The sequence below is a fragment of the Heteronotia binoei genome, chromosome 15 (genome assembly GCF_032191835.1).
Source record: "Heteronotia binoei isolate CCM8104 ecotype False Entrance Well chromosome 15, APGP_CSIRO_Hbin_v1, whole genome shotgun sequence".
NCBI classification, from domain to species: domain Eukaryota; kingdom Metazoa; phylum Chordata; class Lepidosauria; order Squamata; family Gekkonidae; genus Heteronotia; species Heteronotia binoei.
In genome coordinates this window covers 48,571,318-48,594,598 of record NC_083237.1, presented here as the reverse complement: position 1 = coordinate 48,594,598, position 23,281 = coordinate 48,571,318, and the positions used below count along the sequence as shown (strand labels likewise).

General features: G+C 46.7%; 1 protein-coding gene across 1 annotated transcript in view; it reads left to right on the top strand.

Moving 5' to 3' along the window:
- The window catches only part of NGFR (nerve growth factor receptor), a 78,487-nt gene that overhangs the window by 32,355 nt on the left and 22,851 nt on the right, over positions 1-23,281 (top strand). The gene's annotated exons all lie outside the window — the stretch shown is intronic.

The following is a 23,281-nucleotide window of genomic DNA, read 5'->3' as shown; positions in this document are numbered from 1 at the left end:
AAGGCTTTGCTATAGAAGTAAGTCAGTCTTGAGGAAGGGCTTTAAGGAGGGGGAGGTTTGACTTAGTGGTAGAGCAGCTGTTTTGCATGTTGAAGGTCCCTGGTTCAATCCCTGGCATCTCTAGTTAATGGACTTAAGACATTAGGAGTTAGGAAAGACTTCTCTTCACCCAACGCCCCAGAGACCTGCTGCCGATCTGATTAGACTAGGGGTTGCCGCCAACTTGGTGGCTGCCAAGTGTTTTTATAAAGTGGGTGAGGTTTTGACCTAGCAAGGCTTCCATTTCGCTACTGAAGATTGGATTGGCAGTGCAGATTTTTAATTTCCTTCTCGTTTATTTACTTTATACCCCGCCCTATCCCAAAAATGGGGTCAGAGCACTTTACATCATAGAAACATCAGACAGCAAAATGATAAAGCAATAAATAATATCAACAATTTACAGCAAAGAACCCATGCCTGTCAGATACAAATACCTCCATGCTTAATTTTCTCTACACACACACACCTTCGCCCCGGTACTCAATTATTACCTCACTAAAAGAAGAAAGGTTCAGTTTTTGGCATTGAACTTCTTTAGATGCAAGACTGTGACTTGTGTCAAGCAGTGAATCCACTTTCTCCGTTGCATTCCAAGCAGATGCTTACCTGTTCATCACTTCCATGATAATCATCATTATCTTCTACCTGTTTCTCTTCTGATGTTTCTTTGTTTGCGCTCTCATCTGCTTTTGTTTCCCTGTTATGGTTAGAATCTAAACGCTTCTTAAAAGTGTTGCTTTGGCAGCAGCTGCCACTGTGGCACTAGGATCTTCACCTTCTGTCTGAAGGTAAGCTGCTATTTTGTATCTGGCTCAGCCTCTTGCTCCAGCCATTTGGTGATTGTGCCCACCATGCTATGTCAGAATTCCAGAGGTGCCCACAAAAGGTGGTGGACCTGTGGAGTAGGCAATCTGGAGCTAAATAAGCCATGGCCGGTTTAAGGCAAGGATACATATATCCAGGCCTTCTTTAGTAGAAAAAGCCCAGCAGGAACTCATTTGCATATTAGGCCACACACCCTGACACCAACCCAGATGGAACCGCGTTCCCGTGTGTTCCTGCTCAAAAAAAGGCCCTGCATATATCCTAGTTAAATGGCATTTGCAAACAGAGCTGGATTAACAATTAGGTCAAGTGGGCACTGGCCTTTGGGCCCCAAAACTTTTAGAGACCCTGGGCTGGCTCCCCACCCCGTTTCCCCCCTACTTGCAGCCCTCCCAGCCTGCAGCCAGCAACTGAGCTGCTCTTTGCCCGACTTGCTTGGTGCGGCTGTTGCTGGCGTTGTTGCCAGTTTGCCTCTTTCTGCCTCTCCCCTGCAGTTTAGTAAAAGCGGCTTTTAAGAAGGTGCCTGCAGGCTGCAGCAGGGGCCATGGGTGGCGGGGCGGGGAGTGTTCTAACTATGAGATAATTTGTGAGGGGGTCCTGCAAGATTTTGACTGCCTAGGGGCCTCCACAGGATTTAATCCAGCACTGTTTGCAAGTTCCTCTCCACAGTTTTTTTTAAAAAACAAAACCTTATTAACCTCTTTGAACAGAAGTGACAGTGGGTCGCAAGAAACCTGTATGCAATGAAGGCGGAGAAGCCTTTCTCGAATGATTTAGAAATCACTGTCTGTCAGGGAATCAGGACAAGTTTGCCAAGAACTGAGCTGCGAGAAACAGGGCATTCCTCCAGAGCTCCGCACCTTTCGGGATTACGAGGGGTGAGAGAAGCTTTGCGAGGATTCTGCTACAAGTCAGTTTAGAGTGCAACTGCACAAGCAGCAGAGGCACGGAACTCACACCGTGTAATTACGTTCACATCCTGCCTGTTAGGGGTGCAATTGGCTTGCAAGCAAATACAAACGCTCCTTAATTACATTTGCTGTAATTTAATGTAATTCAAATTTATTGGTTTCTTAAGTGGCTAGGGAACACTGAGTACATGGGGTGGGGACCATAATGGCAAGTGGAGACATCCAAGCCTGAGGGAAGACTACGGTTACAAAAACAAAAAAGTGTGATGCCGCTCATGAACTGGGAGAGGTGGAACTTTAGGTCGGGGTGGAGCCAGAGTGAACCCCATGGATGTGCTACAAGTAGGGTTGCCAGGTTCCCCCTCTGGCCACAAGCATTGGGGGGGGGGGGACTGCCTAGCCAGCCAGATCAGCCGAATCAACCCTGGCGATCAATGGGGTGACACATGCCGCAGCCAGACTGCCATCTCCAGGTTGGGAAACTCTTGGAGATTTAGGGTGAAGCCTGGAGAGAACAGGGACCTCAGAGGGATACAATGCTGCAGAGTCCATCCTCCAAAGCATCCATTTCCTCCGGTGGAACTGATCTCTATGGTTTAGAGAAGAGCTATATCTCAAGGGGATCCCCACGGCCCGTCTAGAGGCTGGCATCCCTAGCAACAAGGCTGAGTCCAATGGTTTTTGGCATGTCTGGCAGGGGAACACAATCCCCCAAAGTGCCCTGTTCACCTAAATTATGCCTCTTTTACAAAAATACAGCCAGAAGAAGGAAGTAAACTTTGCCTGTTGATTTTGTGACAACTGGCATAAAACCATAAACAGAAGCAGGGAAGGTTTGGCAGTTGTTTTGCCTGGGTCGGTTGGCAGCCCTAGAAAATAACAGGTGTCGAACATAGCATGAGAATTATCCAATACATGTTCAAGAGAGTTAGCAGTGTCCAGATATTGCAGGCACATTTCCAGGGTTGTCAACCTCTTGGTGTTGGCTGGAGATCTCCTGGCTACAGAGATCCAGAGACCTGGAGAAAATGGCTACTCTGGAAGGTTGACTCTATTGCATTATACCCCTTGATCAATGTTCCCTCTAAGCTGAAGAGTCTTGTCAGCAAAAGTTCTACTTTGTGAGCTACTGGCATTAAAGCTGTGAGCGGCTGCATAAATTGGCGCGCTCTGCGGTCCTCCTTCCTGAGCTAAGACAAAAAATTGTGAGCTGGAGACTAAAAATCTGTGAGCTAGCTCACACTAACTCAGCTTAGAGGGAACACTGCCCTTGATGCCCTTTCCCTCCCCAAACCATGTCCTCCTCAGGCTCCACACCCAAAATCTATCTTCCAGAGCAGCCATTTTCTCCAAGGGAACTGGTCTCTGTCACCAGAAGGCCAGTTGTAATAGTGAGAAATCTCTTGCCATCGCCTGGAGGCTGGCAGCCCTAGAAGCAGCTGCTGGGCCTGCTCCTTTCAGCTCAGATCTCGAGCAGTTCCTAGAACAAGAACTCTTCGAGTAAGAGATCCAATTAAATCATCTCACGTCACCCAGAGCCCCAGGAACTCTTAGCCTTTCATGCCTGGAATCCTGTTTCCTGGTGTGAATTATTATTCTGCTGAATAATTTACCATCCTTCCTAAAATTAACTCCATACAAATCCATCTGCTTTTCTGACAAAGGAGCAGTCAGGAGCGGCTTCCTCTGTTATGATTGAGGGTGGAGGGGGAACTACAGTAGGAGAGATGGGGGGGCGGGGCGGGGAAGTGCCACTTTATGTACTGTGTGAGTTGGGGACCTCTTGATGGTGCCAATAAATCCCATCTGTTCTATCGGGTACCCAAATGCCAAGGTTTCAGACTCTCTCAGCTCCTTTTCTCTATTTATTTAAAATGGTTGTGATCCTGCACTGATCTCAGCCAAGGTGACTCATCAAATATAAATACCATTAAAATAAAATTATATATATATATATATATATATATATATATATATATATATATATATATATATATATATATATATATATATATATATATATATATATATATATATATATATATATATATATATATATATATATATATATATATATTAAAACAAAAAAGATCAATAATATCCACATGCAGCAGAATTGCAATTGGCCTAAAACCTAAAACCAGCTGTAAAACTAATTTCCCAAATTTCAGTGCAATAAAAGATGTTAAAATATTAAAACAATAGAGCACTGATCCCCATGACGCCCACAGATGTGTTTCTTGGCACCCACTTCCTTCTTCCCCCAGAGTGTCTCTTCCGTAAATCAAAGAGCCAATCCTGGCTGTCCTCCATTTAATTGGAGCAGGAGGTTCTTCAGAAGATCCCAGGAGGTATCATCTTTGTGTCTGTGGGGAGTACTCATTCTCAAACAGCTGCCTCTGTCATAGGAGGAAGCTGGTCTGGAACCAGCCAACATTTTGCGATTGGCTCCATCCCACACGGTGGCCATTTCTCCTTGGCCCCAACAGCAGCCATTTTGGGGTGGCGCTCCCTCCCAAAATGTGATTTCACTCTGGTCTCAGTAGATTAGGGATCCCCTGCAACATAAAAGCTGTTTATAGTATAGGCAAGTAGAGATCATAAAATAATACCCGTAGGTCAAAGAGATTCGCAACTAGTTAACAAAAATCTTGGGCAAAAAGAAATGCCTTTACCCCAGTGGCAAAAATATAAGATGCAAGTGAGTGTGGGATAGGGATGCCAACCTCCAGGTAGGACCTGGGGATCCCCAAGGAATTATAGCTCATCTCCAGACTTAACAGGGTTACCAACCTCCAGGTGGTGCCTGGTAGCGTCGCCAGGTCTGATTCAAAAAATATCTGGGGACTTTGGGGGTGGAGCCAGGAGTAAGGTTATGATAAGCACAGCTGAACTCCAAAGGGAGTTCTGGCCATCGCATTTAAAGGGAATGCATGCCTTTTAAATGCTTTCCCTCTATTTGGAAATAAAGGATGTAGGTAACTTATTTTGGGATTCATAGAATAGGACCCCCTTGCCCAATCTTTTTGAAACTTGGGGGGTATTTTGAGGAGAGGCACCAGATTCTATGCTGAAAACTCTATGCCTTGACCTCAAAAAACAGCCCCCCAGAGCCCCAGATACTAATGGCTCAGTTCTCCATTATACCCTATGGGAACCAGTCTCCTTAGGAATGGAATGCCCAGCAAAGATTTCTCTCCCTCTGTCCCCTTTCTGATAACCTTGAAGCAGAAGGAGGGCCTCCAAACTGGGGGATTCCCTGCCCCTAACTGGGGATTGACAACCCTAGTGCCTGTCCTGGAGATCTTCTATTACAATTGATTTTCAGATGGCCAAGACCTCTGGAAAAAATGGCTGCTTTGGAAGGAAGGACTTAATGGCACTGTAGACTGTTGAGGTTCCTCCCCTCCTCGATCCCACCATTCCCATGCTCCACACACATCCCTCCCAAATCTCCAGGTATTTCTCAACTTTGAACTGGTAACTGGTGAACTGAAGAAAATATACACATTGGACTCTATGGAATTGTACCTCACTGAGATCCCTGCCCTCCTTAGTGTAATATATGGAACCTTTATCTGAAACCCATTCTAAGTGGAACTATGAGGTAAAATAGTGTAGGAAGAAGAAGAAGATGATATTGGATTTATATCCTGCCTTATACTTTGAATTTCAGAGCAGTCACAATCTCCTTTACCTCCCCACCCCCAACAGACACCCTGTGAAGTAGGTGGGGCTGAGAGAGTTCTCCCAGAAGCTGCCCTTTTAAGGACAACTCTTCGAGAGCTATGGCTGACCCAAGGGCTTTCCAACAGCTGCAAGTGGAGGAGTGGGGAATCAACCCTATTCTCCCAGATAGGAGTCTGCACACTTAACCACTACACCAAACTGGCTCTGGAACGGCAGAGAAGGCAGAGAAAGAGGAGGTGTGCAGTGTTCTACCTAAGCTGCAGAGTCTTGTGAGCAAAAATTCTACTTTGTGAGCTACTGGCATTAAAGTTGTGAGCTACTGCAGAAATTAGTGTGCTCTGGGGTCATCCTTTCTGAGCTAAGACAAAAATGTGTGAGCTGGAAACTAAAAATCTATGAGCTAGCTCACGCTAACTCATCTTAGACGGAACACTGGAGGTGTGGCGTTTCCCCCCCTCCTATTTCTTCTGACTGCAGCTCAGACCATTTGCCGCCCTCCATGGTGAGTACACCTTATGGAGGAGCCACACACCACACCCAGAATCTATCTCCAAATCTCTAGGAGTTTCCCAGCCTGAATCTGGCAACCCTACCCTCCATCCCCTGCTGGTGGCCAGGGGGGACCTGGCACCGCTAGTATGGAAGGGAGTTCCGGAATGGTGGAGTCATGTCAGAAAAGGCCCTGGCTGCAGGTGGACACCCCAGCAAGCTGCAACTCAAATCTGATTGGGCACGGATGCAGTTGGTTGGTAGGTGCACACATGCCCTCATCCCTCCTTCTTGCTCTCCTGCCATGCAGGGCTTGAATGTGCACTTCCCGGTGTGATCTTGTTCCAGTTTGCGATGAAGTCTGAATGCAGGCCGCCAGGTGAATCAGCATTTGTTTACTCCCCAGAAACCAGCACTAGAGCTTTAATCCTGGTTTAACTCTATCCCCAAACTGACTTTCTACACTAGAATCATAGAGTCAGAGAAACCAACTTTATGACTCTATGATTCTATGGTTTTAGTGTAGAAAGTCAGTTTGGGGACAAAGTTAAATCAGGATTAAAGCTCTAGTGCGAAATCGACCCAGGATGCTAAACTTTGGTTTCATCCCTGCTTAGAATCCTGGCCCACGTGGAGTAAACAAACTCCGAGTCACCGATGCACTGGGACTCAAATGCTGTAATGAATGAGGAAGGATGAGGCTTAAGTGTTTAATCAAGCTCTGCACGCTAGAGGTGGGTTGCCAACTGCCTGGAGGAAAAATTGTCCTTTTCATAGAAGCTTAATGGGATGATCTTTACCAGGTGATGTTCTTTACCTCCTTGTCATGCTGCCCATTTCCACGTATTTAAATCTTTGTTAGAGAAGCAAGACATTTTTACCCAGGCCTGCGAGAAATAGAAACAATCGAACATGTGCTTCTAAGATGTCCTTGCTCCATGCTAAATATATTTCCCCTTCGGTTAAGGCTAAGCCAGGGCTAACAGAGCCTGCTCAGGTAGTCTTATCTCCTCTCTGATGCCAATTAAAATATTACAAAACAGGTATCTAACGCTTGTCTTTGTATTAGAAATGCATATATCTATTTTATTGATACTTTCATTAATTTTACTATTCTGTTTTAACCATGGATCATTTTGCCATTTAATGTTTAAATTCGTTTAAATTATTAGATCTTTTTTTTTGTTGGATTGGTGCCACATAAATAAACTGAGTACCCAGGCTTGTTGGCAACCCAGGCTAGAGGAAGGGATTGATTGGTATGTGAGTAAGGGATGCTCATCATGACCACATCAACAGGACTTCTGTCTGATCGGCATTGAATTGCCCGACATCTGACAGCTGCCCTTCTGTCTTGGGGGCCCAACTACCTTATTCAGAGAATGGGAACAGAGAGTAGGATCTCCAGTGATAAAAACCACTGTAGTGCAGAGGTTAGAATGTCATCTGGGTTACTGAAGATCTGAGTTCAAATCCTCATTCCACAGTGCAACTCACTGCAGGACTTTGGGCTAGTCACTATCTGTTTACAAGGTTGTTGAAAAGCTAAAACAGAAAGAGGAAACACATATATGTTGCCCTCGAGAAGGGTAGAATAAAAAGGTAGTGAATAGATAGACTTCAATTGATGTGCCAGTTAGGCTTCCCAACCCCCCCCCCCCCCCCCCCGCTTTGGCGGGAGACTTCTGGGTTCTCAGCTTCATCCCCCGGTCTCCAGAAATCAGGAAGCGGGGGGGGGGTTGGAGGGGGGGAGAATATACCTGTAGGGTTCATGTTGGTGTAGCAGTTTGTAAAACGCCTGTCCTGAGCAGTTTGTAAAATGTCTGCCCCTTTAAGGCTGGGCAGGAAAGAGGAAACAGGCTTTGGAGAACGGCCCCTCCCTTTCTTTGCTTTTGTTTTCACAGCAGGCAGAGGGAAGAAGACCAAGTAAGTATTTGTGTGTGTGAGAGAGGGAGGGGGCAGGGAGGGGGGATTCCCTGGTATGGAGGCCCTTCCCCCCTTTAGAAAGCGTGTGTGGGGGGGAAATGTCTACTAGGCACTCTATTATTCCCTATGGAGAACAATTCCCATAGGGAATAATAGGGAATTGATCCGTGGGTATTGGGGGCTCTGGGGGGGGGCTATTTTTTGAGGGAGAGGCACCAAATTTTTAGTATAGCACCTAGTGCCTCTCTCCAAAATACCCCCCAAGTTTCAAAACGATTGGACCAGGGGGTCCAATTCTGTGAGCCCCAAAAGATGGTGCCCCTATCCTTAATTATTTCCTATGGAAGAAAGGCATTTAAAAAGGTGAGCTGTCCCTTTAAATGTGATGGCCAGAACTCCCTTGGAGTTCAATTATGCTTGTCACATCCTTGTTCCTGGCTCCACCCCCAATGTCTCCTGGCTCCACCCCCAAAGTCCCCAGATTTTTCTTTAATTGGACTTGGCAACCCTAGTGCCAGTTCATGCGGGAATAGGTGGGCCTAGAAGTATACTGGCGTGACTTTGTCCATGGGGTTGCAAAGAGTCGGACTCGACTGTGCGACTGAACAACAGCAAGAAGTACACTGGTCCCAGACAGTGTTCCCTCTAGGCTGAGTTAGCGTGAGGTAGCTCACAGATTTTTACCCTCCAGCTCACACATTTTTGTTTTAGCTCAGGAAAAATTGCCCGAGAACACACTAATTTATGCAACAGCTCACAACTTTAATGCCAGTAGCTCACAACTTTAATACCAGTTGTGATACTATTGGTATTAACTGGTATTAAATACTACTAACAAAGTAGAATTTTTGCTCACAAAACTCTGCAGCTTAGAGGGAACATTGGTCCCAGACCACTGTGGTTGTTTTTTATACATTAGTAACCAGTAGAGTTGCCAAGTCCCTCCACCACTCCAGTGGGGGACTTGTTCTTCATGCACAAAGTGTGTGCGGTGTGATGACATCAACCAGAAGTGATGCCATCGTGCTGGGGACGTTTTCAGGGATGCTCTAGAGCTTATGCTAAAAACTCTATGGCACCATAGAGTTTTACCATGATTCCTAGATCATCACACTGGAAACACTCTTGGATTCTGTTGAGTTTTTGGCAATTTCATCCTGAGTTAATTAATTGTTTGTTTATGCATGCTGAGGTTTATCCATTCAGTGGTAGGACCAATGAGAATGTCTGCATGTACTTCTCGCCAGAGGCTAGGTGTCAATATGCATAGTGACTTGTAAGGAAGAGCTCTAATTGGCTAATCCATATATTTGGGTGGTGGTCTGAGGGGAAGCATTAGGTTACTTTTATGGCCCTTTGTCTTAAGTCCTCAGATCTCCATGCAGTTGCAGTTAAGACTCGAGAGAGTCAACATGTAGTTAAGGAGTCAGATAGGATATTGAATCCTTCGTTGTTTTCTTAGAACTCCCAGTCGATCCCTTCCCTCATTAGTGAAGTAAAGGCTGTCACCATACCACTATTAAAATAGCCTAAACATATAGTTACCCTTCCAAAGGCCAACCTTAATAATTCAGCTTTATATGCCCTGTGGAATCTAAACAAGTCTGGCAGGGCATGGGTGTCATCTGAGAGTGCATCCCAAAGGGTAGGGGCCACAACTGAGAAGGCCTTCCCTTGGTGCTCGCTAACTGAGCTATCCTGGGGCCAGGCACCTGCAAGAGGCCCCTAGACAATGATCATATGGGAGCATTGTGTGTTTGGGGGGGGGGGTTGTAACCGGAGAAGTGGTCCCGACCTGTAAGTATGAGGGTCCCAGACCATTAAGGGCTTTGAACCTATCGAAGTTTCCAAACCATCTTCAAAGGCAGCCCCTTTTGCAGTAGTTGAACTTGCATGCAATCCGAACATGGGGGCTATGGCCTCAGCTAGCACACCACCCCAAGATGGCAAAGACCACACATGCCACAGAGGATATTGGAGTCTCTATGCAGACAAATAATCTAGTAGCCCTGGCAAGATGTGAACCTGGCCTTTTTTTGAGAGGTGGTAAAATCCCATTCAGAACAGATTGACTCCTCAACTTCTGACTGCTCCCACTGTTGACCAGCAGCATCTCACTCCTGTCTGGACTGAGCTCTGGTGTACCAGCTCTCCCTGATTGCCTGCAGGCCCTGAGTCAGAACGTCTAGTGTCTCATCTGACTGCTGAAAAAGTAAAACAGAGCTGAATACATGTTGGGATTTGCAGTATGCAACTGGAGATTTGTTCCACAGCGGGATCTGACTAACTTACTTGGGGCCACATTGGGTAGGAATTGTTGCATAGATTTCCAAAGGCTAGAGATTTTGGGTTGCATTGATTCATTGTTGCGCTACAGAATGCACCTTGGCTCACTTCCTTGACACATCTGGAACTAGTTCTTCTGTCAGCAACTCTGTTCAGTATGCCTGTGTTTTTCCTTGCCCTGAGGGATGAAACAGACATGATGCAAAGAGATCTGTGGATCTCCCAGCTGCTTTAGACGGGTTACAGATGTGGTCGGAAGTGATGTCAGAGACACACCAGATACTCAGTCTTCACAAGAAAATGTTTTGCACAGGTCTGAGAAGGTCTATCCATTCTACAGTGCAAAAAAAAGTTATCATTTAAAGTAGTTACAGTTGGCATTTTGATTGCTCTGAAATTACTCTAATAAAACCCTCAAACACGTTGAGACATACCCATTTGTGCAGAAGCTATGCATATGTATAGAAAGTCACCTGGCAAATAAGCTTAAGCTACACATGAACAACCAGAATTCTGCACTGAACAATCATGTCCTCTTTGCAATGGGTAGCTTTTATAAATATACTTTTGTAAGTGTCTAACAAATAATACGTTCCTTAGAAAAGCTGTCCAGGGGTTTCTGTTTTGCATTGCAGCAGCAATGCATAAAGAACACATGTATGTCGATCATGCCTTAGTCCGCCCCACCAGCTCCCATTTCCTGCCACTGCTCTGAGCAGTGGTGAGAGAGAGGAAAAACAAAACAAAGTAACTGTCAGCCCAACAGCGTGATGTCACTTCTGAGGAAAACCTGGAAGTGACCATCAGTCCTCTCTAGGAATTGGCAGGAACTATGGTTTTACAATAGAGTCTGGCAGTTCCTAGAGAGGTGTGATGTCACTAATGAGTTCTCCCTGGAAGTGATAGGCTTTCTCTGACAGCAGCCCCACCAGTGTCTCTGCCCCCATCCCTCATCTCTTCCTGGTTGTCAGGCCATGCCCATGCCTGGAATCTGAAGCTAATATCGGTGGCATAGATTTAGACTGAGGGAAATAGCACAGTAAGAAGGGATTAAAGCCTCCCTCCCACAGTGCCACTGCTCTGATCAAAATCCCAAGGGGTATTTTTTTTTTCGGGGGGGGGGGGGTAACAAAAGATGCCAGTACTCATGTAAAAGGTTGCACCACCAATTCCTCCTCTCTCATCAGTTCCCATCTCGGCTATTATAGATCTCCACGAGGTTACTTCGGAACCATCTCTCCCCATATGAACTCTGAGGTCTGCTGCTCAACATCTTCTCATAATCCCTGATCCTAAGGACGCCCAGCTGGCTTCAATGAGGGCCAGGGCCTTTTCGGTCTGAGCCCCTACCTGGTGGAATGAGCTCCCTCTGGAGATCCAGGCCCTGCGGGACTTATCAAGGTTTCGGAGGGCCTGTAAGATGGAGCTCTTCCACCAGGCTTTTAAATAATCCAGCGGGCGTCATTTGAAAGTCATCACTTCCCCCAGCATTTCACCGTTATGGTGTTACGTTATGCTATTAGCCATCAGCCACATGCTGTTTACCGTCTATGTCTGTAAGACTGTTTACTGTGCTGCTCCTGTTTTGTAATGTCTGTTCTTATATTTTTTAACTCTGTTGTTTTATTGCTGTAAGGCGCCCTGAGCCCACTTGTGGGATAGGGTGGGATATAAATCTAAAAATTAAATTAAATTATTAATATTTATGGTTTTATCTGTTTTACCTGTTTTAAATGTTTATTCCCTTATGTTTAAATATTTCGTAATTTTATGCTGGATCTATTGTTGGAAGCCGCCCTGAGCCACTCGTGGGAAGGGCGGGATATAAATTCTAAATTAATTAATTAATTAATTAATTAATTACTCTGAGCGGTGAGGCAGTGCATGAGGATCAAGGGAGCCCTGAAAAATGTGCTGGAAGTCAGTATCGGTCCTGACCTGGATAGCCCAGCCTAGCTTGATTTCATCAGATCTCGGAAGCTAAGCAGGGTCGTCCCTGGCTAGTCTTTGGATGGGAGACCAGCAAGAACTACCAGCACTGGGACACAGCGTCAGGCAATGGCAAACCACCCCTGGACATCTCTTGCCTCGAAAACCTTATGAGGTTGCCTTACGTCAGCTGTGACTTGACAGCACTTTCTACTACCATGCTTCATACTGGTGCATACTGCCCATCATCAAAAAATCCCCACAAAATCCCCATGGCTGCTGGTGAGTTCAGGGCTGGCTCTGCTAGGTGATTGCCTAGGTTGCTGGCTTTCTGGGGGTGATGAACTGGGAACCCTCCATGTGACTCAGTGATGTTATCACTGTGGGGGGGGGGCACCAGAAGTTAGCCTTGCCTAGGGTGTCAGACAGTCCCTGGGTATCCAAAAAGGACAGCAGATCTGCCGCATCATGCCTCTTTTAACCCGTCTGACCTGAGCGGATTTGATAACCTCTCCGTCTGCCCTGTTTTATAACCCGCATATTTCCTTTTCCAACGGCCTCCCATAAAAACCCTTTCGAGTTCTTGTTAGCCTCACTCTGATCCCAAAATTGCTCTGCTATTTAACCTCAATGTTTCTTCCTGCAATTTAGACATATTAGTTCTTTGACTGAAGTTGCAAGGAGGGAGCAGCGGCCCAGCAGGGGGGGGTGATGCCGGGAGGGCCCCTGACAAAGGCCACCGCCTCATTGGGAGTGACAGCCAACGGCAAGTTTAAATGAGAGCAGGGCGTGTGCGGATGGAGGCATTCCATCTGCCAGAGTGAGAGAGTCTTTGCATCCTGCCATTCAGAAGGGAAAATGGTGATTTCCCCGAGAACGTCCTCAAGAGATCGCAGTGCTCATTCAAGATTAATGCCCTGCCCTGGATGGGAGGAGGGGAGAGGAGCTCAACGGCACGGTGAATTCATTGGAGGTGATCAATGGCAGGTTCACGGCGATAGCTCCAGCTAGGGCTTCCAAGCTCCTGCCCACAGAGTACCATAGATCTCTCCCCCAAATTGCTAGAACGTCCCCACACAAAATCATAGAGTTTCCAGCAAATTCCTACAGTGGCTCGCATGATGTCCTTGGTGAAATATGTCACTTCCGGGTATCGTCATTGTGCCGTGCACACGAGAAAAAGTCCCCTGCTGGCAGCTGCAGGAGACTTGGCAACCCTAGCTCCAGCACCTTTGGGGTGTGAATTTTGGGGCTTCTTCTAGGTTTCCCAACCTCCTCACAATGGCTGGAGACCTCCTGGGATTGCAGCTGATCTTCAGGCAATACTGATCTATTCACCTGGAGAAAATAGCTGCTTTTGAGGGCGGATTCTGTGGCATTATATCCATTGAAGTCCCTCCCCTCCCTGAGCTCTATCCTTTTCAGGCTCCATCTCCAAATCCTCCAGGTATTTCCCAGCCTGCTGCTGGTAAGTCTTGTTTCCTCCTGCCCCACTGAAGCCTTGCCAATGGGAAAGAAGCCTGGCAAATGTTGGCTTGCCAACTTGAATTCAGTCATCCCATATTTTGATTCAGGGTTTGTGGCACACAACAACCCTTCCCCAGAATGTGTTGATTTATCTACTTCATTTGTGGCCCACTTTCCTCCAACAGGGACCCCAATTTACAAGCAACTTACAACATTGTCCTCCCCTCCTCCGTTTTATCTTCAGGTAGGTTGGGCAGAGAGAGAGAGAGACTGGCCCAGGGTCTGAGTAAGAGCTTCCATGGCAGAGGGGAAATTTGAACCTGGATTTCCCAGATCCTATACCATGCTGGATTGATGAGCAACATCAATCTACCTTCTGCCCTTTGAACTCTGCCCCTCTACCTTCTGCCCTTTGAACTTTAAGACTTATAGCAGAGCCCTGCTGAATCATGCTGTGGGTCCATCTGGGCCAGAAAGCCCCATTTTCCAAGGTGGCCAACCAGACTCTTCCATAAGCAAAACATAAATAGCATTCCTCTGCTGTTTGCCCTCTTTACAGGCAACTAGTATCCAGGGATATGCTGTCCCTGGACATGGAGGTTCTAATTAGGCATCATGGTTTATAGATATTGGTAGGTCTGTTTTCCTTCCCTGTTGGATACACACCTTAACATGGTGAGGTTTTTACATGGCAGCAAAGTTGAGATGGATACCATCAGGCATTTAGACTGTCAGGAGGAGGAGGTTTCATACGCCACCATTCACTACACGAAGGAGTCTCAGAGCCTTACAATCACCTTCCTTTGCTCTCGCCACAACAAACACCCTGTGAGATAGGTGGGACTGAGAGAGCTCTGCAAGAGTTGTGACTGACCCAAGGTCACCCAGCTGGCTTCATGTGCAGGAGTGAGGAATCAATGCCGGTTCTCCCAATTGGAGTTCGCCACTTTTACCTTTCAGAATACTCAGACAAATCTGAAATGCAAAGTACATTTTGGAGGTTATTAATTCGCAGGGTTGCCTTAAGTCAGAAGCAATGTGAGCACTTAACACTCACACTGGTCTATCTTCCAGGCATTTGTTGAATCCGTTTTAAAATGCCATCTAAGACTAAAGGAGACAGTGGAATTACATAATCCATTTGTCTTTTTAAAATGTTATTACTAGCTCTGGTGGTGGATGAATGGATTTAATTTAATTTACCGGTCTACTATTGCTATTTGGCCATTGCTATTGCTCCACCAATCTGATTCCGTAGCAGAGTCACTCCAGGTGGAATGGCCACAGGTAGGGAACCAGACTAAGATGCATCCCCCCCCCCCCGCTATCAATAGCCACACCAGCAGAAGAGGATGGTGATAATGGCAGTGCTTCTTCAGCTAACCCTGCGCAGAAGAAAGCAATGGTAAACTGCTTTGGATCATTTCTCACCTCAAAAACCCAATGCTCAGACAAATCTGAAATGCAAAGTACATTTTGGATGTTATTAATTCACAGGGTTGCCTTAAGTCAGAAGCAATGTGAGCACTTAGCATTTACACTGGTCTATCTTCCAGGCATTTGTTGAATCTGTTTTAAAATGCCATCTAAGACTAGAGGAGACAATGGAATTACATAATTCATTTGTCTTTTTAAAATGTTATTACTAGCTCTGGTGGTGGATGAATCAGGTTCAGCTCTCTTCCGGAGATCCAGGTGATAAATCCTGGGGAGAAAGGGGTTAACCCTTCATCAAGTGCCACAGCTCCAATCCAGTCTGGGTCTTTTTGTTTGGTTGCTATTAGAAGAAGAAGAAGACTGCAGATTTATACCCCGCCCTTCTCTCTGAATCAGAGACCCAGAGCAGCGTACAATCTCCTTCCCCCACAACAGACACCCTGTGAGGTGGGTGCGGCTGAGAAGGCTCTCACAGCAGCTGCCCTTTCAAGGACATCTCCTACAAGAGCTATGGCTGACCCAAGGCTATTCCAGCAGGTGCAGGTGGAAGAGTGGGGAATCAATCCTGGTTCTCCCAGATAAGAGTCTGCGCACTTAACCACTACACCAAACTGGCTCTCAGGGCTTTTTTTTTTTAAGAAAAAGCCCAGCAGGAACTCATTGGCATATTAGGCCACACCCCCTGATGCCAAGCCAGCCAGAACTGCATTCCTGTGTGTCCCTGATCCAAAAAAGCCCTGTTAATAATACAGATGTAAAATGGTGGAAGGTCTAGTTACAGACCTCTAGTTGCACCCTGAGCCAATTCCTCCCTCTGCAGGTAGAAGTTCCTTTCCAATTAAAAGTGCAGAGAATGAAGCTGGTTTCCAACTCCCTAGCTGCACTTTCTGCTTCCTTATATTTCAGTCCAGCCACAAATATTTAATAATAATGGGAAACAACGCAAAGAGAAATCACTGTTTGAAAGAATCTCAACTTAATGATGAGACACCAGTGATAAGGTCCCAGTATGGCCACATCTGTTTCACTCAGCCACTGGTGGCAACATTTTGAAGCAACCACTGCTGCTTCTGACAGCTCTGGGAGCTGGTGGCAACGGGGATCACGAGGAGGAAAGCGGGGGCAAGGAAGACTTTCAGGGACGTGGGGCAAGGCAAAGGAAGATTTGATTTACATCCCAGCTCTAATTCCCTGCGGAAAGCAGCTGAAACCAAAGGAGAGGGGAATGTAGATTGGGGTCAGCCGAAAGTCAGCCATTTTTGGCATCCTCGTTAAATGTTTATATTGGACACCACCACCTTAATCCTTTCCCATAGCTAATTGAGGGAAAACAGATGCAACCGAATGCACGATCAAACAAGCCCCCCCTCTTTCCCCACCAAAGCAGACGCCACTGTAATGTATAGCGATAGGAGCAGTGCGTTGGTATTGAGAACATTTTTTGCTGTATTTCCCCTTGGAGAATTCTGTGGGGCAGAAGCGTCATTCAGTGTCAGCAGCTGCTGTAGTAGGTTGGCTCTTTTAAAAGATACACACCAGGGTTTTCCCACAACATCTCCAGTGGATGTGGCTGGAATGAGGGAGGCCATAACATTCACATTGGACTTGCAGTGTTTAACTGGGGCGATCTGATGTGAACCGATTTCCAGGTCTGTTTGGTTGAGCACCGAATAACTCAAATGCCTGCCGAACCCAACAGAACTGCGCCTGCATACAGGGGAGGTTGAACCAAACAGACTGGCAGCCAATAACATCAGAAAGGACTGCTTAGAAAAATGCCAAGCAGCAGGATTTCTTTTAAACCCTAAATGTCTTCATGATTGATTTATGTGGTTTGGGACTTATTTGGTTGTCTGTGTAAGCCTTGGTTGATTCACACTGGCTCTAGAAATGAGATCGCTTTCAAATAGGGTAGAGTGGTCTTCCAAATTGTTTTGGAACCACACGAGTCCAAAGAAAACGGAGTTCACATTCTTTTTAAGGTGTCAGTTGCCACGTGCATCCAACTGAAGCACTCTTTTGAGAGCATTTTGTGTTATTTGGTTTGTATGCATCTCAATAAGCAGAGTGGTCACTGGTTCGAATCCAAGCCCTTTCAAAAGTAATTCTTTAGGAAAAGAGAGTCCAGCTATCTCTTCAAGATAGGTCTTTTCCCAAGCAGACTTCGAGGGGAATCGCAACAGTCTGTCCTGTTACAACCCCACCCCTCGCTCCCTATAGTCATCATATAGGGGGCCCTTGAAGGTGCCCAGGCCAAGATGACTTGCTTAGCTGTCATCGGGGGAAGGAGCTTCTCAGTTGTAGCCCCTCTCCTGTAGAATGCACGCTCAGATGACACCCATGCCATGACAGACTTGTTTAGTTTCTGCAGGGCATACAGGGCTGAATTGATTTGGTCAGCCCTTTGGAGTAATCTATATGTTTTGGTTATTTTTGTTAGTGGTTATGGTGTTAACCACGTATTCTAATAGTTTAATATTTTATACTTGCTATGTATTTTTGTGTTGTTTTTAATTTATTGAAGTAAGTACCAAGAGACCCTTTCAGTGGCAACTAAAAAAAAATCTAATAAATAAATGAACAGTGACTAGAGAGGAGATTACCATAGGACTGAATTCCTAAGAGTCTTTTGTAATGTCCCCCTTTTTATTAGAATTTCCCTTTCTTTGGTCCAGACAGGGAAACAGAAGAGTATCAGCGGTTGCATCCATATTGGGGCTCAGGCCCGTAGCCACAGCGGGGGACTGGGGGGCACGGCTAGGGTTGCCAAGTCCAATTCAAGAAATATCTGGGTACTTTGGGGGTGGAGCCAGGAGATTTGGGGGGCGGAGCCAGGAGACATTGGGGGCGAAGCCAGGAGCAAGGGTGTGACAAAGCAGAATTGAACTCCAGGGGAGTTCTGGCCATCACATTTAAAGGGACAGCACACCTTTTTAAATGCCTTCCTTCCATAGGAAATAATGAAGGATAGGGGCACCTTCTTTTGGAGCTCATAGAACTGGACCCCCTGCTCCAATCGTTTTGAAACATGGGGGGTACTTTGGGGAGAGGTACTAGATACTCTACAGAAAATTTGGTGCCTCTACCTCAAAAAACAGCTCCCTCAGAGCCCCCGAAACCTCCAGATCAATTCCCCATTATACCCTATAAGAATCGATCTCCACATAAGGAATAATGAAGTGCTCAGCAGACATTTCCCTCCCCCCCACCACCCCACCCCGTTTTTGGCAACTCTGAAAGGGGATTGGCCTCTCTATTCACAAGTTGCTGCCAACTTCTTCAAAGTAACACAGACACACCATCCCAAGAGGAAGCCTTTCAATCAGAGACTGAAGCCTCCAGAGGTGGAAAGGCACATGGTCCTTTGGGGGCGGAGCTTCCCCCTGCCGGCCAACTGACTGGGGGTGGGAAGGAGCCTGGGAAAGCGGAAGAACCCCTGCTGGAACCTGGGGATTGGCAAGCCTAGGCACGGCCCCCAATTCGACCCCCCTCGGACCCTTATGGGCCTCCCTTTGCCCAGCCCCTGCTTCCTCTGCTGCCACTTTTCTCCCCACAGCTCTGGCGGCTCCCCTCTACACAACACCTCCCCCTTCCTCCCACTCACTCACTGGGAGAAACTATAAAGAGCGGGCTCTGGGGGCTCTTGCAAGGCACCCCCCTGCCCCCGCTGATCACATGATCAGCTGGAAAAGCAGCTCTGAAGTCAGCGGTTCCTATGCCGGCTTTCCTGCACGATGGGCAAGTTCAGCGCTGGCTGCCCCAGAGCTGTGGGGAGAAAAGTCGTGGTGGAGGGAGTTGGGGCCACCAGAGCGGGGGCCTTCCATCCAAAAATTTTTCCCGTGGGTCCCCCCAACTGGAATTTTCTGGCTATGGGCCTGTTGGGCCCATATGGTTGCCAGCCCCCAGGTAGCAGCTGGGGATCCCCTAATTTAGTGGGCTTCTGCCCACTGTTGGCCAGCTGGCCAGTGAGAAGAAGACCCATCCCCAACAGCCACAACCCTGTGTGATGTCCGCAACCTTTAGGTGGGGCCCGGGGATCTCCTAGAATTTCAACTAATATTCAGACTACATAAATCCATTCCCTGGAGAAAATGATTGCTTTGCAGGGTAGACAATATGATGTTATACCCACTGATATCCCTCCCCTTCCCAAGCCCCACCCTCCTCAGAGTCTGCCCCCAGATCTCTAGGAATTTTCCACCCTGATTAACCCTTCCGCCCATGGCCCTCCAACCTCCCTCCTTCCCCCCTTCCCAGCTGAACTGAGGTCTGCGCTCTGCAGGTTAGGTGGGAAAGAAGGAAAACTGTACACATTAGGTCTGGAGTCACCACATGGTGTGATGGTAAGACTGTAATAGAGAATGGTGTGGAGTTGTTTTCTGTTGTCCAAGACAGTTGGACCAGAACCAATGGGGAGAAATGAAATCAATTTCCTGCTGAGGCTCCTCCCCTCTCCAAACCCTCCAAAATCTCCAGGTGTTTTCTAACCCAGAGCCAGCAACTATGGGTGTTTTTACATTTAGTTTGATCCAGAGTTTTAGAGTCTTCGAATCGCCTGCCACTGTTCCGCTTTAATTATTTTCCTTTTACATTTAAGCATTTCAATTTTTAGGGGGGGGGTCTCTGCTCAGGGGGCAGCCAAAATACCAGTGCTTAGTTAAATGTACGATTGCTTGGAAATCGTGTCAACACTGCAAAAACAATAAATTGCTAGATGAGGCAAGCAATGATATGTAAAAAATTCAAGTGCTGTCAGTTCTCATGCAAATTACTGCACCTTGTGGCTTTTGGAGGAGTCTTTTAAAATGCATGAAAACTTCTACTATTCAGGTTTGAAACACCTGTAGAGAAAAGATCAGATCAAAACTAGTGTCGAGAAAAACGTTGCAGCAGCAGCAGCTCCGAAACGCATCTCACCAAAACAAATGTAGATGCTTCAGGCAGCAACGATGCAAAACAGTTGTGAGAATGTTAGGTAATGTAAAAGGTGAGTTTTCAATGCGGTGATAGAGAGTGACACACTGTCAGCGTAAAAACACCCTATAAGTGTGAACCTGCTGGAGAGTGCAGCTCCTTATAGCTATAGCCGGAGACCTCTCAACATCTGCCCCCCCCCCTTACCACTGCTTCACAAACTAGGTGGGGGAAACTGACAGCATTGCACCAATGTGTGAATGACCTTGCTTCTAGCTCAAAACCTAGAGCATCTCCACAAATCGTAGAGCATCACCATGACGAGATGTCATTTCTGGCTTTCTGCTGGAAGTAACATTGTACATCCATGCAACAGTGGTATGACTCGCTGCCCCACCCCCGTTTCTCCTGGCTGGCAACCCTAGAACCTGCCATGGGTTACTTGGAAAGGAGAATTCCAGCAATGCTGCTTCTGTGGTTATCGCAAGTATGCAATGGGAAAAGCCACTCGGGTGGTATCTTCCCTCTAGGGTTGCCAGCCTCCAGGTGGGGCCTGGAGATTGCCTGCTTTTACAACTGATCTCCAGATGGCAGAGATCAGCTCCCCTGGAGAAAATGGCTGCTTTGAAGGGTGGACTCTAGGGCATTGTACCCTGCCGAGGCTCCTCCCCTCCCTAAACCCCGCCCTCTCCTGGCTCCACCCCAAAAGTCTCCAGGCATTTTCCAACCCTCTAGGGTTGCCAAGTCCAATTCAAGAAATATCTGGGGGCTTTGGGGGTGGAGCCAAAAGCAGAATTGAAGCAAAGGGAGTTCTCTTCATCACATTTAAAGAGACAGCACACCTTTTAAATGCCTTCCCTCCATTGGAAATAATGAAGGATAGGGGCACCTTCTTTGGGGGCTCATAGAATTTGTCGCCCTGGTCCAATCATTTCGAAACTTGGAGCGTGTTTTGAGGAGAGGCACCAAACACTATGCTGAAAATTTGGTGCCTCTACCTCAAAACACTGCCCTCCCACAGAGTCCCCGATACTCATGGATCAGTTCTCCATTATACCCTATTGGAATCGGTCTCCATAGGGAATAATGGAGTTCCCATCAGACATTTCCCTCCCTCTCCCCACATTCTGATGTCCCTGAAGCGGGAGGAGGAGCTCCAAAGCGGGGGATCCCCTGCTCCCACCTGGGGATTGGCAGCCCTAGAACCCTCCCTCCCATCCCATCTGTGCGATCTGGCCCTCTTGGGCCTTGCGGCTCTCCTGCCCTGCACCCGCCTCCTCTGCATGTGAAACTGGAGCTCCTCCTCATCCTTTTCCAAGCAGAAGGAGACAGCTCACTGGAGCCAAAGCCTGGAGCTGAAATCGAAATAAAATATTTTAACCTGAAGTCAGCGTGTACGCCTCGCTCCTTCCGCTGGTTTAACTTCCCCATTAAATCGTAATATATTACCTCTTCAGGCTTTCCAGGGCACTTTATAATACTCGCCAGTGTGTGATTCATCCGATGGGAGGCTTGCAAGGGAGTCCGGTCAATTTTATTGTTACGAGCTGATTATAACTGCACAGCGATGAATAGCGAGTGAATTTGGCCATCAGGCACAGTTATACAAACTCTAAGCAGGCCTCCCTTCATCCTCGGAGATCCGCAATTCAGTTGCTTAATTTGGGAAGGAAATAGGGGGGAGGGACCATCATTAGGAGAACCAAGGTATTGTCGTTAGGCATGCTTTACTATATAGCCTAGTGTGCGTGTGAATGTGTGAAACACCACCAATTGCACTGTCCTGTCCTGTCCAATTACATGAAAGGTAACCTGATGCACAGGCTCATGTGGCCCATGAACTGCTGAGCCAAAAAATCACTTGCAACTGGCAAACAGAACACGGAACAAACCGGTGGGTGTTCAAATAACCCCTCCTGCAAACCCAACTTTCTGTTATCTCAGTTGTGTTGTGCTGGCTTTGTTTTTAAAAATTTATGGCTGGTTTTATAGCTTTTAGAAACATTTCTTTACTGTTTTTAGGCCTTGTACCTCTGTGTTAAGGTTGGCCTCTATGTTAGGGTTCTAGGCAGACACCTGGTAAAGTTGCTGAATTTGGGAAATTCCTGGAGATTTGGGGGTGGAACATGGAAGGGTGGAGTTTGTGGTGGGGAGGTACCTCCAAGGGATATAATGCCATAAAGTCCACCCTCCAAAGCAGGAATTTCTCCAGGGAAACTGATCTTTGTTGTCTGGAGAAGAGCTGAAAATTTTGGGAGATCCCCAAGCCCCACCTGGAGGTTGGCAACTCTGGGCTGCCTAGCAACCTTACTTCTAAGTCAGTGAACTTAGAGCAGAAGAAATCTGTTTAGAATGGCACTGTAAGCAGCTTATGATCCATTCATCCATCATCATCAGTCTGTCTGTCTGTCTGTCTGTCTATCTATCTTCCCATCCATCCATCATCAGTCCATCTGTCTATCCAACCATCCATCATCAATCCATCCGTCCGTCTGTCTATCCATCCATTCATCCATCATCAGTCCGTCCATCTGTCTGTCCATCCATCCATCATCAGTCTGTCTGTCCGTCCATCTGTCCATCCATCGTCTGTCTGTCTGTCTGTCTGTCTGTCTGTCTGTCTGTCTATCTATCTATCTATCTATCTATCTATCTATCTATCTATCTATCTATCTATCTATCTATCTATCTATCTATCTATCTATCTATCTATCTATCTATCTATTTCACAGACATACAAACACAAACCATAATTGTCCAATAGGAAAAAATAGCTCCAAGCAGGCACAGTATCATAATGTGTGGTTCAGGTCCAACCGAAAATCACAAAGCAGTGAGGTATCCTTCAATTTTTCCAAAACATATTCTTTAAACAGAGAAGAAAGTTGTGTTGTTAGCAAAAGGTGTAAACGACTCCCCATCTGCAACATGTTATTTTAAAACAGTGACTCAGAAAGCTAATGAGGCCGGTTTGTGTCTAGTACAAAAAGAATTTAGGCTACCCCAAAACATCCCAGGACCAGGAAGCAATGGTCATTGGCACTTTGAAAACAAACATGCCGGCATTTTTTCAAATCTGTCACTCCTGCAAATCAAAACTGGCTGCTTGCACACAGAGCCCCACGAAAGGGCAAATAACTCCCCCTTGGTACCATTTTGGCATGAGAAAACCGTGCCAGGGAAAGGCAAGAATCCTGCCCCCTGCCAAGATCCCAATTCAAACCAGGTCTCCTGGCCCTTTTAAATGGAATTCTCACCATGAAGCTGCAGCTACAATCTGGCCGATTTGTGTATGTTGTAACCTGTGGTTTGGCCCTCGGTGTGCATTTATTGGACTCTCAGGTCAGTGGAATATTGTTTCCTTG